The sequence below is a fragment of the Daktulosphaira vitifoliae genome, unplaced genomic scaffold (genome assembly GCF_025091365.1).
Source record: "Daktulosphaira vitifoliae isolate Bord-2020 unplaced genomic scaffold, ASM2509136v1 Scaffold_1, whole genome shotgun sequence".
Lineage (NCBI taxonomy): Eukaryota > Metazoa > Arthropoda > Insecta > Hemiptera > Phylloxeridae > Daktulosphaira > Daktulosphaira vitifoliae.
The window spans coordinates 67,522,164-67,547,085 of record NW_026099572.1 but is presented as its reverse complement, the minus strand read 5'-3'; the positions used below and the strand labels follow the sequence as shown (position 1 = coordinate 67,547,085).

At 23.7% G+C, this 24,922-nt stretch overlaps 1 protein-coding gene across 5 annotated transcripts in view; it reads left to right on the top strand.

Annotated features, from left to right (window-relative positions):
• The first annotated feature begins 9,274 nt into the window (after nucleotides 1-9,274).
• The window catches only part of LOC126895844 (hemicentin-2-like), a 137,944-nt gene continuing 122,296 nt past the window's right edge, over nucleotides 9,275-24,922 (top strand). For 3 of the 5 annotated variants that reach the window (XR_007701728.1, XR_007701727.1, XR_007701726.1), the window contains exon 1: nucleotides 9,275-9,659. The gene's annotated coding sequence lies outside the window, so the exon portion shown is untranslated. The remainder of the gene's footprint in view (nucleotides 9,660-24,922) is intronic. The other 2 variants (XM_050668116.1, XM_050668115.1) reach the window with 2 other exon arrangements.

The window sequence follows — 24,922 nt, the reverse complement described above, 5'->3', positions numbered from 1 at the left end:
TAATTGTTGATGGAATCATACTATTATAATAAGGTGATTGTGCAAAAGATCTTTAAAAATCTGTTTTAAAATAGAATGTGAAATATTGTGTCACTCAACACAATCAATTATTTTGTCAAATTGATTCTTCGTAAAATATTTGAATAAAGAATGAAAGCTAATACGAATTTGGAATTAGATCTAGGAATCTTTTCGCACTTTAAGGTGCGTGAAATGATTGGCATTTTAATGGCGTAATGGCCACGGACAACACGTTTTAAGAGACATATCTTATGGGCAAATGACATTAAGTAATAAAAATTTCTACAAATTAGAATCTAAAATTTTTAAGATTTAAAAACTAAAAATTAACTATAATCAGGAACAGTAAAATTTATATAAACTTTCATACGCAATTTGGTTAAATTGAAGTTAGCTTTTATTTTAAGTTAAAGAAACTTTGTAATCTATTTATTTGCTTACAAAAAGATTATTGCCAATTTACGTTTATTTCATACTATAAATAATGAATAATGAAAACTCTCTAAGAGAGTTTTTCAGCTCGTAAATTTCTAAATAAGACATTGGTAATAAAAAATAAGAACACAACGAAGTCAATAGTAAGAAAAATTGGAATCTTGTGGGTACAGTTATAATAAAAAATTCCTTTAAAAATAACCGACCATTAAAAGAAAAATCACTGACTGAATTTTTAACTAAATTCTAGGTTTTAACATAAAAAATTCAAAAGCAGCTATAACTTTTTTTTTTTTATTTAATATATACTACATATACATATTAGACGTTACTTAATATATAAAATATATTGAGTGAAAGTTCGCAAAATCATAACATTAAAGCGAAACTACTCATTAAGAGTTTAATAAAATTAATTAATTTGTAAAAAAATTTAACATTAAATTATTGATAACACAACAAAACATTAAAGTTTTTATGCAAATATAAAAATATTTAGAAATAATATAAAAAAAAAATTATAATTCTAAGAAATTTTAATTATTTTTTTTATATGGCATGTATTATGGTGCCGTAACGCATTTGAAAGTAATAAAACATTACTTTAGAATACTGAATGTATCGTTATGCCACTGTAATGTCTAGAAATAAGAAATAATTCTTCTTTTTAAACTCTTCTTAAGATCGTCCGTTTGATTAGAAAACGTCATAGAATTAGTATTAACTCCCACACGGACATAGTGTTACTTTTAAACATAGAATGATTAGTTTTATAACTTTCTATTTTCTGAACCTAACACTTTATAGACGGCGGTGGCTCTCTTTCACATGTTAGGAGTTAATGATGATTTTTTGCTAACTATGAACAGGACGGGTATTATGGCCGATTTGTACTAGAGACCTGACATCGCCAATAAAAAAATCATAAAAAATATCTTTGGCACCCTGGGGATCGAACCTGGATGCGCCGAAAAGTACGTTTTTGCACAATAGGCCAGACGAACTCATTAATTTTTAATCATAGAAATAAAACTATTTTTGAATATGATTTCTAAATTCCCCTATTAAATAAATAAAGTAGTTTTTTTTCTAATGAAATAGATAGGTAATTTTAGTATGAGTTTACATGTAGTCCTTTGATTTACACAGATTTTTTTTATCCAATGGTACTAATAAAATTTTTGAAAGAATGTTTACTCAATTTGAATACTAAATTGTTACGGTTATTTTATTGCTACATATGTAAATAAGATCAATATTAATAAAATAAGTTAATTTTTGTATAAATAATAACTTTAGCTTTGATGCAAAGCTGACAAGGTATTGGTTTTACCATGATATACGTTTTTATAATGTATGTCCATGAAAATTTTCAGCTTCAGTGGACTTAGTTTACAATGTTAGTTTATGCGTAAAAAACTCTGATTTAATCTTGTTGAAACTATCAATACCGAAAATTTGAAAAATTCTTAATTTTATTCTTTACTTTTTTCATTCTGCTATAACTCTTTTCAAAATACACTGATCCTACTGACATTTAAAAAAAAATTATTAGAGACAATAAACTTTCTTTTGGAAATTGTTTTATCAAAATTCAATAATGAACTTAATTAAAGGTAGGACTTGAAAGAGATAGTTCATGCATGTAAACAAGATTTTTGAAATGTTTTATAACTTCTGCCTACTTTAAATCTATATCAATTTAAAGCTTATAGTAGTATAAAAATATAAAAAAATGAAATCCATCTCGATTTTTCTACTAAGAGAAATCGGCTGTCAAATTAAAAAAATTCATAATTTTTTCAGGATGTCTGACAGTCTAAAATCTTTATCAAATTGAAAGGTTTTAAGTGTACTACAGTCACTGTAAATTTTTGAAATAGAGCGGTGCTAGTGGTAGACACTTGAGTAACTACAATCAAATTACAAGCGAAGTATTACTATATAATATTTTTAAAACTTAAAATAATACTAAAAATAAGAGTTTTTTTTAAAATATTTACATATAAAATTTTTTGTTTAGAATAAAAAAACAAACGTGATAGACTTAAAAAAAATTTTTTATAAAAGTTTTTAAATTTAAATGGCTCACTGTATCTCATTTTATATTGAATAGCACTCTTATTTTACATTTTTTTTTATAAGATTTGTTTTTGGTCTATAGACGATTTATAAATATCTCTATAAGTTGCCGTACATTTTGATCACACCGGTTACACAATTAGGTAGGTTGCTCTTCCAAATGTGTTTATAATATTAAAAAAAATCCTGAAAATTGTTCTACGAAAAATAATGGCAATTAGAAAAAAAATTCTTGATATTATATTTTACATTTTTTAACATTATGTTACTATGACTTTTTAAAAAATGCATGAATCAATTATATTTTTTAATAATAAATACTTTATATATACCCCTTTCATCTAACACATATTTTTTTTAAATCGGATCATACCTCTTTATACGAGGGTGGTGAAAACTTTAAACATGCGTATTGAAACTAGGACATTTTCAATTTAATGTTTGAAAGTATTCCAGAAATACTGACACCTTTATATTTATCTTAAATTAAATCTTATATAATATACTTTAATTTGAAAATAAAAAAACGGTAGCACAGTGGGGTCGAGGCACAGTGTGGACGAGGCATAGATGGGACATGTATAGATGATATCTGACAGTGATTAAAATCACTATCATAAGAAACGCTTCGATGCAAATCTGTAGATAGTGTTTCCTTTAGAGAAATTGGTGAAATATTTTAAAAGCAACATGAACTCTTATTTCTTTAATTATATCCTGATTAGTAGTTCTTTGATTTTAAAATATAATATATGAATAAATACTAATTATAGTTTTTAAATTTAGTATGAAATTGTGAGGCCAGCTATGATGTATGGTTCATAGTGTTGGGCGGTTGATAAGAAAGTAGAGCAGAGAATAAGTGTAGCAGAGATGAGAATGCTTAGTTGGATGAGTGGAGTGACTAGAGAAGATAGGATAAGGAACGAGCATATAAGAGGAAGTATAGGTGTTGCGTCAATCGTGGATAAGATGACAGAAAATAGACTTAGATTGTTTAGTCATGGTATGAGGAAAGAAGAATCGAAAGCTGTAAGAACAGTTATAGAAATGAATGTTGAAGGAAGAAGAGATAGAGGAAGACCAAAAAAGAGATGGAGGGATGCTATTGAATGCGATTTGAGGACAGCTGATGTGAGCGTAGAAGATGTGGGAGATCGTGTCAAGTGGAAGCTTAGGATAAGGGTGGCCGACCCCAAGTAGTTGGGATTAAGGCAAAGAAAAAGAAAAATATTACCAGATATTCCGGTGGCAATTGACATAATATGATTGTTATTTCGGAATGTACAATTTAGCGTTTAGTTGGGTTTAAATAATATAGCGTCAAATCAATTACCTACTCTATCGGTTGTATCTCAATATACACTACACTTTAATGATACAATAAATAAATAAACTCACACATACACACATATGCATTTATAACATTGTGTCTAATGTAAGTATAACATGATAAAAAGTAACCGTAAAATGAAAAAAATGGAATATAAATTTTATTACTCATATTAAATGTAATGTAACTCGAAAAATATTTGTTTAAATGAAAAAATATAAGATTATATTTTTATTTATAATTGTCTTTTAAACAACTTTTGTGCGAAACTTTTTTTTGTAAGTTAAATATTTTTTTTTGAGAAAATTAAGAAAGCTCATATTTTTGAACTTTTGCGAGGATTTAAAAAAAAAGCTCAATTCCAATCTTGAGGACTATTAGTATGTCATTATACATATTTTAATTCAACTTTTAAAAAAACAAAATTTTTTCCGCAATTTTTCCTTTGTTGACAGGCCTAGATGTCAATTTTAAACTTGTAATTGAGCTAAAAGTTATGGTAATATATTCAATTTATTTTACTATAAACTTTCATAAATCTTTATCAAAAATTTTTCATCAACTTTAAAGAACCAAAAAAATAGGTTAAAATTGAAAATTTGGACTGATTATTTTTAACATATTAAAAATCAAATCAGTAATAATTTGAAAACAAATTTTTTTTTCTTTTAATTATTATTTTATATATATAATTAGTAATAATATAAAAAATTAGAAGTGATAGAAATAGTCTACTTGCAGATTTGAAAACAACGCGAAAATTTGATTTAGAAAAGTATATTTTTGCTTCTGATGAAAGTTCCTTGTAGTCCAGTGCATTTTTTTATAGTAACAAACAGTTTTTATTGAAAATTATTGTATCAAGCCCTTTAAATTTTTATACACGTAAAAGTAAAGCAAAATATAACTTCTTTATTATTTTTATAATTTCTCCGTTTAAATTACAATATTAAATATCAATTTCATACTAAATTTAATAATTATAATTAGTATATATTCATATATTATATTTTAAAATCAAAGAACTACTAATCATGATATAATTAAAGAAATAAGAGTTGATGTTGCTTTTGGAATAATCCACCAATTGCCTAATTAAAACAAAAAAAAAAAAAGTTTGTTGGGAATTTTTTCTGCTATTCTGCAAAATTACTCCTTCGTTGACTAGAATGAATCATTAAATAGAAAATTTTATGAGAATTAAAACAATGTTATTTTTAAGATTAATATGCAGTCAGAAAGTTTTATAATTATTATTTATTGTAAATTTATCAGAAAAACTCATTATTTTTTGCATTTTTATCGTAATAGAACACTTAAATAGAAATCATAGTAATCATTTCTAAGTAATTTTTGATATTTAAAAAGATTCTACTATTGAAATATCCAGAACTGAATTAATTTTAATGATTTACTTTAACTAAAAAAAAAAAAGTTAATATTTTGAATCCCTCTTGTGGGCAGGTAAAGGGTTAGATTTATAAAAAAAACCAAATGATAGATAAAGACATGCATCTAAATAAAAAAAAATATACTGATTTGGTCATTTTTGATAAAGTTATAACAATTAACAAAGTTATAAGTTTTATACACTGGACTACAAGGAACTTCCATCAGAAACAAAAATATACTATTCTAAATCAACTTTTCGCGATGTTTTAAAATGTGCAATTAGACTTTTTCTATAACTTCTAAGTTTTAATATTATTAAAAAATAGTTTTTACATATAAAAAAAAATAATTAAGAACAAAAAAAATTGTTTTAAATTAATACTGATTTGATATAATATTTAATATTAATTTGATTATTAATAAGTTAAAAATAAGGAAAATGACATATTTAACCTATTTTGTTAATCGTTTAAAGTTGATTGTTGTAAATGTTTATAATAAAAAAAAAAAATTTATTTTACCATAACTTTTAGCTCAATTGGTAAGTTTGACATTGACATAATTAAATAGAAAATTTTATGACAATTAAAAAAATTGTATCGTTAAGATCAATATGCAGTCAGAAAGTTTTATAATTACTATTTATTGTAAATTTATCAGAAAAGCTCAATATTTTTTTGCATTTTTATGGTAATAGATAACTTAAATAGAAGTAATAGTAATAATTTCCTAGGAACTTTTGTTGTTTGTTGAAAAGATTCTATAATTGAAATATTGAGAACTTAATTAATTTTAATGATTTACTTTAACTAAATGTACCAATCAAAACAAAGTTGTTAAAAAGATTTACTCAATTGAGTGTATTATAAAATTTGATTATATTTGTAAAAATCAATTGTTAATTCAGGAGAAAAAACAATCATTTTTTTTAGAAATGATTTATATAGCAACATGTTACAAAAAAAAATTGTAATATTATAGTCTAGTAGTAGCACACACAAATAGAGTAAAAAAATTATTAAATTACAAAGTAAAATGATTTAATTTTGTAGTTGAAACCTATCATATCAAACTTCATTCGTTAATAAATATTTTGAAAACATTAGAAATTAATGATTTTAATTGTCTTTATGGAGACGATGTAATAACTAACTGTTTAATTGATAAATTAGAATTTTTTTTTCAATTTTTGAGAGTAATATCTTCAACTAGATACGAATTGTAGTAATTTGACGTATTGTTGAAAAAAGTAGGTCAAGTTAGAGCAGAGAAAATAAATGATAGTCACAAAAAAATATCTTCTCGGCTTTGCATCGAAGCGAAAACTTAAAATATAGTAAAATAATTTTAATACGAATAAGAAATTTCTTCTTGCAAGGGGCGACTAAAGTGATGGGATCCTTGATCTTTATTGAAGTTATTGAATCTAAATGTGATAAAAATCAAACGAGTTAAAATTTATACTAACTTAAAAAGAATTAAGAAAAAATGCAAAAAATTCATTGCCATATGCGGGTTGGAACCTCGTACCCCAAGCGTGTAAAACATAAATTTTACCAACTCGGCAACCGTACGTTGCTTCCGGCGGTTGAAAAATTGGCTATTTAAGCTAGTTCAAATTTCAAAGTTATTTTTCTCGACTTAAAAGAAACAAACATATTTAAATAAGTTTAACTATCTATACTATATCAATTTTAATTTATATAATATTTATGAAAATCTGTACTCCCCTTGTCAGGTATTTTAAAATAAAATAAAATACAAAACCCAGAATTTTAACACAAAAATAGCATATTTTTGCATACGGTAGTCATTTTTACCATGAAGACAAATCCAGAGGTCAAATTTTTTTTTTTCACATTAAAGTATATTACATAAGCTTTAATTTAAGATATATTTAAAAGTGTCAGTATTTCCGGAATACTTTCAAAAATTAAATTGAAAATATCGTAGTAACAATACGCATGTTTAAAGTTTTGACCCCCCTTGTTAAAGGGGTATGATCCGATTTACAAAAAAAGCGTGCCAGATGAAAGGGGTATATCAATATTTATTATAAAAAAATAATAATATAGATCCATACATTTTTCCAAAAGTTATATAAAATATAAATTAAATAATATAACATATAAAATCGAGATTTTTTTCACGGAAATCGTACGTTTTTCTTTAACTTTGATGTCCGTTTTCACCACGAAGACAAGTCCAGAGGTCAAATTTTTTTTTTTCAAATTAAAGTATATTACATAAGCTTTAATTTAAGATATATATAAAAGTGTCAGTCTTTCCGGAACATTTTCAAAAGTTAAGTTGAAAAAGTTCTACTTTCTATACGCATTTTAAAAGGTTTGCACCCCCCCTGTATAAAGGGAAATGGTCCGATTTTAAAAAAAAGTATGTCGAATGAAAGAAGTATATATAAAGTATTTATCATTAAAGAATAAAGTTGATTCATGCATTTTTTAAAAAGTTATAGCAACATAATGTTAAAAAATGTAAAATATAATATCAAGAATTTTTTCACAAAAATAGCATATTTTTGCATACGGTAGTCATTTTCACCATGAAGACAAGTCCAGAGGTCAAATTTTTTTTTTTCAAATTAAAGTATATTACATTAGCTTTAATTTAAGGTATATATAAAATTGTCAGTCTTTCCGGAACATTTTCAAAAGTTAAGTTGAAAAAGTTAATTTTTTGTAAAAAAGTTACCATTTTGAAACCCCATCCTTTGGGCTGTTAAAGGGTCAAATGTTCACAAAAATATATAAAATGATAGGTAATTATCTAAGGTATCTATAAAAAAAAAAATTATATTGATTCGGTCATTTTTAAAAAAGTTATGGCAATTTTAAGTAAAAAAAATTGAAAAAATATCGAAAATTAGCGATTTTTAAATTTGTAATTTTTTGGGGGATTTCCCCCGTTTACGGGGAACGAGGGAATTTTTTTCAATTTTTGAGGGTAATGTCTTCGACTAGATACGATTTGTGATCTTTTGACATATTGTTCATCAAAATCGGTCCAGCGAGAGCTGAGATTGAGCGTTCACAGACACAAAAAAAAAAATAAAAAATAAAAAAAAAAATAAAAAAACACATCATAGTAAAATTAATACCTTCTCAGCTTCGCATCGAAGCTAAAAAACAAACTTAAAATTATTTTGAAATTTAACTGATTAACAAAGAAGTTTTTCAAGGTAGTGATGTTAATCACTGTCAGAAATTATATATACTTGTTTGAACTATGTCGCGACTCCATTGTGACAGCTTTTTTTTTAAATAAATTTGGGAATACTTACTTTTTATAAAAATATCGTTGTTTATTATTGTGCGTCAATATTTATTTATTCAAATATTTGTAATGTCAATTCGATATTAGTGAAATATATTAAGGATTTTAGAAGTACTGATTAAGTTGTATAAAACTACATCCAAATGTCGTATCATTGAATATAACAGAATCTCTAGACGTTGTTACTGCGACACGTGTCTACATATTTGACATTTTTCGAATTAATGATGTTGAGCTAAATCTTCTTTCGGTTTAAAAATTATGCTAATGATGTTTCTTAGTTTTAATAATAAAACAATTTCTTACTCGAGCTTTTAATATTATACCCCTTAGATAATTAAATGTTGTATAATCACTTTACTAATACAGAAATTCTTCCAACACTATTCAAAACAGTACAAAGTGATTATGTCTGATTTACATGTTATTTGACTCTTACTACGATCTGTAACAACTTTGCCTAGTACTGTTTCAAAACTGATTCTATTTGAGTTATTTATTATGAGTATCGTTTAATTTAATCTTATCTAAGAAACTTTTCATAATATTTCTTAAATTAATCCCATACTTGACTGATGATGAACACTTCTAAAGAATAAAGTGTACACCAGTCTGAGTGGCCAACTAATTCTGCTGCGATGCTGGCGCTACCCCATTGACGCAAGGCCGATTTGAAGTTACTCGGTTAACCGCCCCATTCAAAAACTTAAGCCAACCTTTGTATGTATTCGCGGGTTTTACTGGACGGACTTCCGATACGTGTACAGTATTGTCTGAACATCAAGTTACGTAAACGGGATTCTTACGTGTACAGTCGACAACCAACAAATTATTATCAACATATTAAAAATATAAATAATATATGGTTTGAAAGGTATTTAATACAGTGAACTCCTTTTATTCGATATTTAATTTTTTGTTTTACATTGTAAAGTTAATACGATGCTCCATTAGTATTAAAGAATTTGAATAGTAAACTTAGTTTTCAGTTCTCGAATCGTTTTGAACATGAAAGTATTAAAAGTTATTGTTATTTCATTCTTGCAATGATCGTGCAGTGCGTTTAAGCCATACTTGAAACAGAAAACGGATTTAAAAAAAGGTTGGTTGAGTTTGATTAACAAATGACAATTAAGACGTTTTGTTGCTTATTTTTCTAAGTAGATGAGTAATAAAATATTATCCGAAAACTGAATAAAAGTGGCTCAAATAGAAAAACAAAAAAAGAATTAAAGACAAACAATAGAAACACGAATAATTTACAAAACCAATGGATTTAACATTTATTTTTATAATTATTTCCAGTTTGACACTATAAGACGGTCATTTTATTTATGACTATAGTATCTTATTAAAACAAAGGTTTTATTTAAAATAACAAATACATCGGCGAGAGGAATTAGCTTTTGAATAACGTGAAATGTTAAGCATTCTACTGAATCTCCTTAAAAATTTTTCTACATTACTTTACACATTTTATCTTTTTGGTTAAAAGATCCATTTATTTGGTATCAAAAATAAATCATAGAAATTATATATATATAAAGTTTTTTAAATAATTATTACAGAAAGTAACAAGTTTAAACAAACATTGACTTAGGTCGAGTTTTATGACGAGTTTTTAATTATTTAAATTAAAAATGAAGTTGATGAATTAATATTCACAGTTTTTTTTATGGAAATGAGTAAATTAATTTAATAATTTTAAAAGATGTTTGTTGTTAAAAAAAATAAAAGCCTCTTTGTTAGTATTTATTTGATTTTTCGACTAACTGCATTGCAAAATTAGTGCAAAAAATAAAATTATGTTTTTTCGTAGTAAAAAATCTCATAATATTTCATGTCAACCTAATATGAAGAATTCTTCCGAGAAAAAGAATAACAAATTGCTTACTTAAAAAACTTCTCAAAACCTATGCCACTGTTCTTATCCGGGCCATTTGTTTTCCAAGAATAATATTACATCTGTAGCCCTATGTATTTCTNATCCGGGCCATTTGTTTTCCAAGAATAATATTACATCTGTAGCCCTATGTATTTCTTACACCCATTTTGAGATGAAGTTTAATAATTCGTTGTCCAATTTTTAAATGATGGTATGTTTCACACCCTTTTAAAATATCCAAAAAATTTTACATAGAAATGTTTTTGGTTAAAAAAATCATAATTTAAGCCAAGGTTGAATATTTATATTAGTTTTTATTAATATTTTATTAACTACCTTAAAAATAAACAATATTTAGAATGTCAAACATAGTAAACTGAATTGATCATTAATTATAAATTTTAAAATATATTTGATGTTTGTTAAATTATTGACTAGTTTGTTTATTCATTTGAATAAACTTGATAAATTCTACTGGAAACGTAAACATTTTATGATATTAAATATGTAAATATTAATGTATTATATTATTATTCACTTATTTATTTATTTAATATAATTGTTTTAAAATATTATAATATTATGTTTTTACAATAAAAATGTTATACTATTTATCTGTCCATGCTGAGCAAATATTTTATCTTTTTTGCACGTGTTAAAATCAATCATATAATAATTATATTAAATTATTTAATATTAAAAAATACTTTTTAGTATGAATAAATTATGTCTAATTAAATATAACTGTATTAAATGAATACTTATACTTATAACGTTATTGACAGCAAATTATATTTAATATTCATTAGTAATGATTAGTCTATATCAAAGTTTAACTTCATTATAATCAATTATTTAAAAATTTCCAAAAGTCGTTTTGATATTTATAATACATTCATTAATTTTACATACAATTAGTGTAATTTTTTAACATAATATATCAGACATTTGTAAACAAATAAATATTTTTAAAACTAATTATTAAATTTTCCTTTATGTGTATGCATAAAAACTGTCAATACATATATGTGAAAATTCGGATAATTTTTTAGGGGCGTGAAGGTTTTAATTATCTGTATAAAGAATTATGGTTTTTGTATAGACCATCATCTATATAATTAAACTAAGTTATTAATTATATACTAACTAACATCGACATAATTTTAATAATTGTCATGATTATTTTGAACAAATAATTGATATAACAACCATGTGACATCAACGTATCAGAATTTCTTCGACCATTTATTGTTACTAAACTAAATCGTGTGTTTGATTACCATCATAAATTTTAGAAGAGTGTAAAAACAAAAATAGATAAACTCAAAATTTAATTTTTACCTGTTATCAGATTTACAATAACATAGATAAAAATTATCTGATTTTATGATACACACTAGTATTTTAAGATACAATTAGTTTAAAATTAAATTCGTAATTTATCAACTACGGAAACAATTAATATTCTAATAATATTGATTTAATCAAATTAAAAATATGGACAACTCAAAAATAATCATATATAATTAATTTGTTTCTACAGTTTACTCTACATAGTAGTCTTTACGATGTCTGTGTGTATGAAAAAAATGAAATAGTTAAAACCATATTTGTTTTGGCATATAATAATTTTTATTATTAAATATACAGTTTATTATTTTTTTTATGGTTAGAGATGTACTACCGGGTTTGAATGGTAAGCCTTTATATAAATATATCAATAGATAATAACAACTAATGGGTTAGTACAGAATGACACTTATAATTTTAATGAAAATTTGTCAATAATTGTGTAAACATAAAGATAACACACGTATATAAAATAATTTAAAAACGCTGATAATTATGGAAATAGTTTTACGCTATTACAACGTTAGATAACGTAGAAAATATGGATTAACGCAGTGAAAAAATAAGAAGGAAAAAGGAAACTAAGAGCAAAAGGCATGAGTAACAATTCGATCCGCAATAATTTAAATCCAAACTTGGCACGAACACATTTTTTTTACAAGATTTGTTCAAGATTAGTTGAATATTTAAAAATAAGTCAGGATATTGAAAATTAAAAAATACCAACGTAGAAATTAAAATTGGCACTTGAAACACTTTGAACGAACTTTACCAAAGTTTTTACACTAAACAACACCTTTGTAGTGGCGACTCGCCAGGTGAGCAAGTGAAGTACTGCGTCACCTATGATTTGATTGCAGAAGTATATATACAAATATATATATACAATCAAATCACAGGGTATAGAGTAAGTAAGAAAACTGTTTATTGTTATCATTATTTGTAAAAATTGAACCTGTTTCCTTACTTACTAATATATATATATAGACTATTTTGATATTAAATAATAATATGTAGAATATAGCTTTAAATTTATTAAACGTAATGAGGCGGTAAATGGTTAGCTATCGTATATAAAGAATATAACAATGTCATAGAATGGTGTCACATGTAATTTATAGATGCTAATTCTTTAATTGTTAAGCTCCCTTTATTGGTTTCTCGCGTATAAACCCGCCTACATAGTGGAAAAAAAATTGGCCTAACTAATTATATGACTCATGAGCCGCCACTGGCCTTATCACCAAGAAATTATAAATAAATAGTATTTTCATATCAAGTTAGTATTTGTTAGCTGTTAGAGGAACCCGAAATTGATAAAATAATAAAAGTAAAAAATAACCCAAGAAAGAAATAAAATTTAAAAATTATGCCTTATGAGATAGTGAGCCTTGTTTTATAAAATAGAACTTAATATTCTTATTTCACAAGATTCTTATTCGAGAAAATATTAAATAAAAATGTATAACAATAAATGGCGAATACATAAGTATATTTATGAATTTTAATTTTATATTTGTAGTTGTAAATCTAAGTTTTTATACATATATAAATTCCAATGAATCCGGTAAAAATGTTGTATAAAAATAAAATGTAAATTTAACTAAAACTCGATTTAAGAACATTTTATGTTTTGTAAAAACACTTATAATTTTTTTAAAGCACAAATATTTGCTGTTTAATTTAGAGTATAATAACAAAGTTAAGTACCAAATATTATTTATATGCACAACATATACACACATAGTAAGAAATTAATTAATATTCATTTATAAAAATGAATTGATAAAAATTAAAAAGTTTACATTTCTAAAGTTACACAAATCTTTCATGAATATTTTAATTATAAATGGTAATTAATGTTTATACTTGAATATTATAAAGCAGATGAGAGTGGTTATTGTGATTAAGGTGTTTAAGTAATTTTAATTGGAAAAGTTATTATTAAATATTTTTTTTCAATTTTGCAGTAACTTAAATTTTGGATGAAAATCTTAAGTCTATTTAAGAGTAAATTTTACAGTAATGTCGAATAATGTTCTGTATAATTTTACGCTTGGAATATGTTATTTAAATAGGTATTTAAAATTGAAAATAAATTTAATTACATTAATAACTTAATAAAAGATAGCTGTTAAATTTAAAAATTTATATTCAGTTATTACTTAAAATAATAAAATAGGTACACCCACCTATAAACCATATTATAAATGATGTTATTACAGAGAATTTGATTTTAAAGTAATGCAGAATTTTTAAGTAGTAACTCAAAAAGATAGAAAAAATAAATAAAATAGTTTATTGGTCGGGAGTTACTACTTTTGTTTTAATAATATTATTACTCGGGGTATGAGTCGAGGGTTTATAAAAGAGAAAATAAATTATAGAAAAGTAAAGTGATCTGTATTCATTAATATTAAACTTATTACAGTCAATTGTCACACTCTTTGATATCAATAATACTACGAGTATTGACGGTTATCAATGATAAGTGGGATTGAGTCGCTCGTGTGTCTACACAAAGTTGTATGATGGCTATATATGAACCTCCTACTTAATTGAAATAGACACGTATCAATAATATAACTCTGCCAATTAACTCCGTACAAACATTGATCTATGACATTTATTTGGTATATTTTTTATTATTGATGATCACTAGATTTTTCTATGTGTCTACTTAATCTATGTACTCATAAAATTTATATAATTTTGGTGAAATTATTACTCTCCTACCTTGATATTTCCAATAAATACTCTGCAATAAATAGACGTTTCTTTTTCTTATGTAATTATAATGTAGACGCGGCGGATCACTTTTTGCATGTACTTGGATAGGCAAACAGAGCGTGAATTTGGCTGATCGCAATTGAACCTATAATAACCTCTAAGCTCAAATGCTCATTATTTTGGGATTTTTAAATTAAGTTTGATAGTATTTTCAAAGGCAAGAAGTGATTACCGACGCTACCATTATTTCTTTATTAATCGTTTTATATTTATTTATTACATATCATTTTCATCAATAACGATCTGCATTTCATAATGTTCTACCACTTGTTTCATAATATCTTACACATAATTTTTTTACCATTACTATTACATATTGTTTATTATTTCCTGTTTGTTTTATATAATTGATAAATGCTTTATTTCTGCAAAATTTAATTTGTATATTTTTAAACATTTAAAATATATATATAGCTTATTTTTATATTGTCATGTTATGTGATTTATTAATTAAAGTCTTAAATACCACATTGTAACACTAATGATACATTATGTATATCATAACAATGAATATTCACTAAATAGTCTTTTAGGACTAATCCAAAATGTTTAATCTGGTTTGTATACTTATTTTGAAAATGGCTGATAATTGTTTATTAATTAGTTAACCAACGTATTAAATTTAAGTGATAAAAATATTTGAGTTTCCACTAAAAATTAATACACTCATTTTTTTAAAAAAATGAATGAACGTATCGGATAGATTTGAGCGATGTTAATATTGTTTTATCAATAAAATGAAATAGAGTTTATTTATCTAAATTTTATAACTTTTCAGTGGTTCAAAATATTTAATTTCTAAACGTTTTATTTAATTAGATCTTTATAAAATCATTGTGTAAAATGTACAGATTTTTTTTTATTATATTCATCTACAAAATTTAGCAGAATTGTTTTTAAAATTAAAAGTCTTGATTGAAAATTTGCAAGGTTATTATTCGGAAAGTTTTGACAATTACTAGTTCAAAAATTAAGAATTAAACAAAAATAATTGTCTTAAATATTTAAAAATTCAAACATAAAAATCAATTAAATATTTAAGTAAGTAATATTACCCAGTTTAATGATAATTTAAAGAGATTTTTTCTGTCAAACTATGTTTACCCTTTATGTATATATGAACAACGATAATACACTACTTATATACTATACATTTTTTCGTTAAATAATAATTTTTTTTATAAAAATGTATAGATTAAAATTTAATTTATTTTTATAATACGTTGTAAATGTAAAGTTTATCATAAGAAAAATTTATTTCTAAAAGTAGATTTTAAGAGCAATTATAGAAAAATAAAAGAGAAGTTATTATTATTTTTTTACTAATACATTGAGAATGGTCTAAATAAAATGTTGTTAGGTCGATAACCAGTTTTGTATTATTAATTTTTTAGTAATGGGCTAGAGAGGCGCGCAACGTTAAGTATAATTATAGTTATTGCATTATGATAAAAATAGTGCGTCACTAAACAATACTCCAATCCTCACTTTTTTAAATGTTAATATCTCAAAAAGTAATATTATAAAATTGGTTATCGACCCGTCAAAATTTTATTTTCCTTTAGGAATACATTTTTTTTTATTATAAACTTTACATTTACTACGGATTATAAAAATAAATTAAGTTTTATTCTATATATTTAAAAAAAAAAATCATTATTTAACAAAAAAAGAGGGAATCACTCTTAAAAAACATACTAAATATTATAATAATATATATAATATATTATATGCCATTATATAATGACAAATATATTTTTTTATTTCTTATATTTTAAATATTTAGTTAATACTTCTGGAGTAATATAATAATAGTTTTGACGATACAGTAAAAATATAATCTATCATTTAGTAAAGTTTACCTAAAGATCACATATCTAAACTTAAATGTGTGACTTTGTTTGAACTTTTTTCTTTATTAAACTATGTCTCAAGTACTATCATAAATAAAGTAATGTATCGGAAAAAAGTTTAATAGGGAAATACTTTTTGACTGTTATTCTTTCTCTGAGATCGCTGTTAACTTTTCCGTTTACCTACTGTTTTTTATTGGAATCAATCGTCTTACATTAGATGTAGTCTAATATCAAAAACTTTTAAAAATAAAATTCGCAGGAAACTCATTTGATAACAACTAACTTATGTAAACAGTTTTTAGTAATTTCGGATGTAATATAAATTTCATTATTTGTAGAATTATTCTTGTCACAGTTTTAAGAAATTACCGCAATTTTTTCTCTAAAATTAATATTTTTAAACAAATATTTGTACTAAACTGGAATTTTAATAATAATAATAGAAAAGTGGTGCGAGAACTACTATACTTATTATTAGTCTTTGCAATGATCTTACTTTTTTATTTCATGTATATAAATTTATATAATGAATTGAATTCAGTATTACACATGGAAAATATTTCTGCGGGGTAAAACCATAAAATATTTACCATGGAATACAATGGCGTGATTAAAATTTTGCTATGAATGAAATGAAATGATTTGTAGTCAATGATACATGTGAATTTGTCTCTTCTTCACTCATCAGTTACATTAGTTACCCGTAGTGATTAGGTCCAGATAAAAAACGATCGGTTCACTGAGTTTTATAATTTTATCAGTAAAATCGGTTAAATTGGCTTATTTTTATTTAAAGTATATTTCAGTTTTAGAAATTAATTTTGATAATTTGTTTTAGAAAAATGTATTTTAATAGGTCATATATTTTCTACCATAAATATTTTAGTGGAGCATTATAAGATTTTCTTGACAGTTAATGGGTACTAACTGGGTTAGTATGTAAATAAGGTAAAAATGTTCAACTTAACGATTGATGTTATTTGAATATTGAAACCTATTGAAAAAATTATTTCGTAGATTTTAGACTTGAGATATTTGTTTAAGTATTATTCAATTAGTCTTCTCCCAGACCTGAGGGCCCTACAGGTAGATCATAAATTTCGAAAGGAGTAACTGACTATACGGAGCATAATAAGTTTTTACACAAATAGTTTTACTTTCATAATTAATATATCAAAGTAATAAAAACATTTAATTATTAATATTTGTTTCGGCGTGATCTCTTACGACTCAAAGATCTTCGATAAATTAAATGAAACGTAAAAGAATGAAAAAATAGATATGCGTATATTAAATGTACGCGAGCGGTGCGCTATACAAAGGTAGACTAACTGATTTTAAAACCGGACAACTATGCAGCCGCCGAACAACGATAAGATAAAACAACAATAGCTACACTTATTGTGTTGGCCTAAACAATATTAGTAATTAAAAACAATTCAAAATTCAAAATACTAAATAAAATAATTCAAAATTCAAAAAGAATGGTAAAATAGCTAATAGTAGAATGTAATAAGTATATGGTTAACATTTGGTTCGTAGTCATCACAATAATATAATAAGAATTCAATTTCAACACTGTCTTTGGTATCAACAATATTAATAAAATTATATAGTATCCAAAAAATAAAGATGTTAAGAAAAACATATCCTATAACATAATATCTTCATGTTTTGATATCTTATTATATGATCACGAAAAATAAAATACAAATATGTATTCAAAAATATACTTAATAATAACCTTAATTTATTATTTAACACAACAGATATGCAAAAAAACTGAAAATTTACAATTTGTAAATACCATTTTTTAAATAAACAATACAATTTTGTTTATATTTATATATTTTTTCCTTATCTTCGCAAATAATTTTCTCAGAATAACATCCCGAGTTCTTACACTAAAAAAAATTTAAATCGGACTTCGTTAAGTACATTTTTCAACATTGGCTAATTTTTCAATGGTTTAATATGTAATAAGATTTATCTTCATTGTCAAATCGATTAGCTATAATTACTACTCATTTATTCTCTTAACTGTGAATTTACTTAGTAAAAATCAAATATGATTTGTTTCATTATTATGGTATCATTGGAAAATAATAAAAATAATGTATACAAGAGTACTTTTTTTCTTTGAAAAATCAATGACATAATTTAAGGCCGGTTAATATATCAATGTGTTAGCATTGTGCTAGAACCAGATGGGTTTATATAATTTATTTTATAGAATCCTGTTAAATAAAGTAAGGCTTTATTGTTGTCTTTTTTTATGGGAGGTTTTTAAAGAAATATTCAACATTTACTCTGATTAAAAATTAATAAATGATTAAAAATCAAAATAATTTCGTCTATAATCATTTATTGTGATAATAAATTGAACACACTATATTCAAAAAATTTATTTTTCATGCAAAAAAATTTAAGGTTTAAATAATTTGAATAATGATTTTTTTATATGTTACGTTAAATTAATTTTTTATGAAGTAGATAATGACGTAAAATTAATTTTTAAAAAAGATTTAAAGTTTAAAAGAAAAATTTAAAGTTATTTGTAAAATTTATATTAAAAGTTTCTCTTAGATTAACGTCCAAAGAGTTATAAATAACTGAAAAGTGAACGTTTCAAAGTTCTATATGCTAAAAAAACTTATACTAACTAGTATAAATTTCAAACGACGATTAAAATAACAGCTTATTTTTATATAAAGTAGTCATTTTTTTTATTTAAATAATTGATGCAATCGAAATTTGAGATTTAATACGTTTACCGTTTTTATTAATTAATTACATTCCAAGAAATTATAATTATGTTGTTAATTTTAAGTTGAATGTATTTTGAATTTATTTATAGAATTTTATTTTACCTTTTTTGTTCAAAATGCTAATACATATGTATTGTTATAACTAAACAAGTACAAAGAGTAGCTAAATTCATATTAAAATAAGTAGTAAAAGAGAATAAAAATAACACACATAACACATATTTAGACTATAAAAGGTTTTTGAATTATAAATTTAAACTCATATATGAGAATGTTATAAAAAGCTTAAGTATACAAATATGAAATAGTATTTATCTGTGGAACTTCGAATACCTATAACCAGACTTGTAAAAGACCTTTGAAAATGTATTTTAAATACAAATGTAAATACAAAATGAAAAAATATTTAGAATATGTAGTTAAATACTATACTCATTAAATATTTATACTCAAAAATAGATATTTCATAAAAGTATTTAAAATATTTTCAAATCATTTAAATACTTTCAGTCATCAATATTATGGTGGCACAAAATTAATTGAAATATTAATGGGTTACCCTATAACATTATTGTATAAGTGATCCACCAACTATGTTTTATGCAATATCTTCCTAAGTATAATTTTTCTTTTTAGAATTTCTTAGTATCTTAAATACTAATTAATTAACACGTAGTAATATAGTTTTATTCTCTCTTCTTTATCTTTAAAATTATATCAACTAATTATTACAAACGATTTATGAATGTATGCTATGTAGTTAAAATCTATATTTTCATGATATAATTGGCACAAAGTTTTTGTTAATATTCAAAAGCAACACAAAATAACTTTTCTATTATATGAAATGTACTTATTATAATAATATAGATTTTATTTTGTTATTTGTATCATAATTGGTAATTAAAATTTGTTATAAAAATTAATTTTGAAAAATTTTAATAGTAAAATTTTCAAATTTACTAATAAAATTTTAAAATATTAGGTTGTACTCACTATATATTTTGTTCAAATTATGCCTATGTTTTCAACATTTTCTACAATACATCCTTTGATTGACTCAGGCACGTAGCCAGAAAATGTTTATTGAAGGGGCCGACAATTTTGGGCCCTTGTATCATTTTCCATAATTTGTTTACCATGAAAAGCTTGTGGGGGGTCCCTCCACTCCTCATTAGATACNTTGTTTACCATGAAAAGATTGTGGGGGGGTCCCTCCACTCCTTCTTAGACAGTATCCCATTCTATGAATCTTACAAGTTCAAAATTTGTGTTTATTTTTAAAAAATTGGTGGATTATTCCAAAAGTTACATGATTTGCTATTTCCTTATTAATATCCTGATTAAAATAAAGTATGTCGAATGAAAAAGAGATTATTAAAAAATATTATTTCTCATAAAAAAATTGTGCTGATCCATACATTTTTCAAAAAGTTATAGCATTATAAAGTTAAAAATGTAAAATACAAAATCGAGAATTTTTACACAAAAATAGCATTCGGTAGCCATTTTCACCGTGAAGACAAAATTAACTCCGAAATTTTTTTAAATAAAATAGTACATTACGTTAGCTTTAATTTAAAATATAGATAAAAGTGTCAGACTTTCCGGAACATTTTAAAAATTTAAGTGAAAAAAGTTGTCATTTTAAATCCCCCCCGTGGGCAGGTAAAGGGTCAGATTTATACAAAAAATATATCAAAAAGTAACGATATCATATATCTATATAAAAAAGTTATGGCAATTTTTGAGGGTAATGTCTTCGACTAGATACGATTTGTGATCTTTTGACGTATTACTGAAAGAAATGGGTTCAGTGAGAGCTGAGAAAAAGTGGTAACAGACACAAAAAAAAAACACATCATAGTAAAAATAATACCTTCTCAGCTTTGCATCGAAGCTAATAAAATAATGATGTGAACATAAGCTGATTTAATTTTTCAACTTTTATTTTTAACTTTTAAGCTATTAAGAAAAAATGATTTATTCCTAAATACTAATAACAATTAAGTTATAAAAAATTTTAAAATAAATATAACTTATAAACAATGTAAAATTTATTTTATTTAAAATTAAAAACAATTCCTGCCTTTTTTTAGTCATATTTTAATTACTATTATTTAGAGCACGCAAATAACAAATTAACAAAAACAAATAAATTACCTATTGTAACTACTAAATTATAAAAAAAGAAACAAATTAAAGATAAGATTTATCAAAAAATTTTTTATAGAGTATACTCTATCGAATTTTGTAATCAACTAGATTCTAATCAATGCAGATACTTGGTAGTTTGTTATCATTTGTTAGACCAGAGTTAAAAAAAATTTACCTACAACCACGTTTGGAGTAATTGCTATTCCATTTATTATTACGTCTAGAACGTTATCTTTTTCAAATAACGTTTTCTATGAATATAAAAATGAAAATACAGCTATAATAATAACTGTATTACTCAATAGTAATCACAAATTAATAATAATTTCAATGTATATAAGGCCTAGCACGTTTTTAATAATTCGTAAAAATAATTGAATTTTAAATTTGGGGGGGCCGGCTCTGGGCCACATTAAATTTAAGGGGGGCTAGGCCAACCCTTGTCTACGTGCCTGGATTGACTTATTGAATTTATTTGAATTAATTAAATTAAACTGACTACCAATTTTATATTTCTTTAAGAAAAGACATTGATAGAAAAAATTGTAATTGGGTAAAAAAATATCACAAATAATTAAAAATACATTAATGAATTTATTTATTAATGCATTCACATATTTATATTAAAAATTAAATCATAGTATGTTGTAAATAATTTCTTTATAAAATTAATATAATAAGTAAATAAGATATTTTACAGGTGATTATTACATTTAACTCACGCAATATTTTTAATAATATAAATCATAGTATGTTTTTTTAATTTTCGAAGTTAATTCTTTCTTGAGTCTTATAATTAAAATAAAATTTTCATAAGTGCTTACAGCCATGGCCATATTTAGGGCATGGCAAGAAAACATAGTCTAGGTGCGCAAATTTTAGAATTTTTTTCAATAAAACCTTGAAAAAATTAAATATGCATATATTAAAAATTGTAAAATAAATTTTTTTTTCAAAAAATATAACTCTGAAAATTTTCCAGGGGTTCAACTTAATATAAATTTGGCCCTGCTAAGAGATAAAAATAATCTCGTATTTCATTTCCTGTTAAAATATTTAAGTGTTAATAACTTCTAAAATACTTATTTAAAAGTTATTATCAACCAGTAATTTTCTTTATTATTTAATTTCATTATTTGTCAGATATATTTTCGTTTAAATAAGCTAGAACTGATATAATTTGAAGGACAAGAAGTGGATAAAACCATATACTTTCGTGTTATTTAAAATGTATAGGATACAAATAACTTTTTTTATATTTTTGATGATATTGAGAAATACATAGTAAATGATCTATCTTGTATATCAAACTAAACATTAAGAAAGTATGAAATTGAAATAGTTCATTCAACGCGCCTAAAGTAAAATTAAAAATAATACCTCCTCCCCAAAAACAAAGACTGCCTTCAACTATACAGATTTTTTGTCAAATGTAATATAAAAATTACCATATAAAATTGTTTATTTTTTATTTTTGTAGAAGTTGCTATGGTGAAGTCAGATTTTGGAAATGTTGACTATTTAATTAATTAAAGTAAAAATAGTCGAATACTAACATAAAATAAAATAAAAATATATAAATAATTTTTAAAAATTATTCGAAAATTAACTTTTTAATCTTTTTTTTTGTAAATGGTATTAAAATTTTTCTTCTAAATCAAACTTCATACATAATCACCTATGTATGTTTGTTCCATTTTCTCCAATGTTATTATTCCATTACATATTGCTATATCTTAATCAAAAGTTTTGACGTGTTCATCACTTACATTCTCTAAATTTAACTAAAAACTTTTTAATTTAATTATTTCATTCTGAATGAATTGAGTAATATTTGAGATCACCCCTAATAACTTATCGGAAATTAAAAAAAATTTTCAGAACTGTGTAAATAAAAAATAATAGGTCAACGGAATGTTAACAGCCATCACAGAGAAAAAAAATTGTTCAAAAACTATTTCCCAATAAGTTTTTTTCAGACTTACTTTACTTATGGTAGTATTTGAGACATAGTTTAATAAAGAAAAAAGTTCAAACAAAGTCACACATTTAAATTTAGAAATGTGATCTTTAGGTAAACTTTACTAAATGATAGATTATATTTTTACTGTATTGTCAAAACTATTATTATATTACTTCAGAAGCAATAATTAAATGTTTAAAATATAAGAAATAAAAAAATATATTTGTCATTACATGCATAAAGTTCAGTATAATTTTTTAAGAATGATACTCTCTTTTTTGTTAGATAATGATTTAAAAAAAAAATATTTATAGAATAAAACTTAATTTATTTTTATAATCCGTAAATGTAATTTTAAAAAAATGAATTCATAAAGGAAAATAAAAGTTTGATTGGTTGATAACCAGTTTTGTATTATTACTTTTTGAGATATTAGCATTTAAAGATTTGAAAAAGTGAGGATAGGTGTATTGTTTTTAGTTTTCGATAAATTATTCAATTCATGTTTATATAATCATCTTATAGACATTTTTTTTATATCTGCAGTTTATTGCAAATGTAATGAATTTGTTTTTGGAATATTTGATTTATGTATAAAAATATATATATATATATATATATATTAGATATAAATTTTGTTACAGAAGAATTATATGGATGTCTCACTTTTGCATTAATCATAATAAATTAAAAAAAAAAATTATCTCATTATTTATAAAAAAGTAGTTTAGTTATTATCAACTTTTTTTTTTAACAGTTTTTTGTTATTACTTTATTTGAAAAGTTTATTATATGCTAATATATTGTAATAATGAAATTTTAACCAGAGAACTTTTATGTAAACTTCTAAAATTTAATATAGTATACTCAGTTACATAATTATGAAAGAGGTACTATAGTGATTGATCCACCACAACAAATTAATATGCATTGTGAAGTTATAATTTTTATTCGTTTGGAGGGGACAGTGAAAATGTTTTTTTACATCTTGTATATATATCTTCCAAAACAACCATAATTATGTCTATATTATACATGTACTTAATTATAATATAATTATTGTTTCATTAATTTTTTATATAATCGACTAATTAGTATTTATTTTATTTTTTATATCATATAAATGTATACTATATTTCAAATCCTAATCGATAAAATAAAAATTCCAAATAGTTTTAGATGTAAATTTTTTTTATTTTTATATTTAAATTTATTTCATATAAATTTTTAAGAATTGTTTTTCTATGTATTTCGATGCAAAGATATTTAAATCGTCAAGGGCTGTTATGACTTTGTATTTATCATACACCATACTTAGAATTCCTTTTGCATTATTCACCAGAAATTTGCATAAAAAATGTTTTTTTTCTAAAATTATATTTCGTCAGTTGAGTAAATTATTGTAAGATTCTCATTATAAAAATCATTTTTATTATTTTATATTGTAAATTAAAAGGCTTATGGAACTAGTTTGAGGTATTTTTTGAAAATTTTATTTAAAATATGAATTAAAAAGTAATAAAAGTTACGATATGGAGAAATTAGTGATATAAAGTTAAAGGAAATTTTCAACGAGCAGTTTTTAAAATACATGTT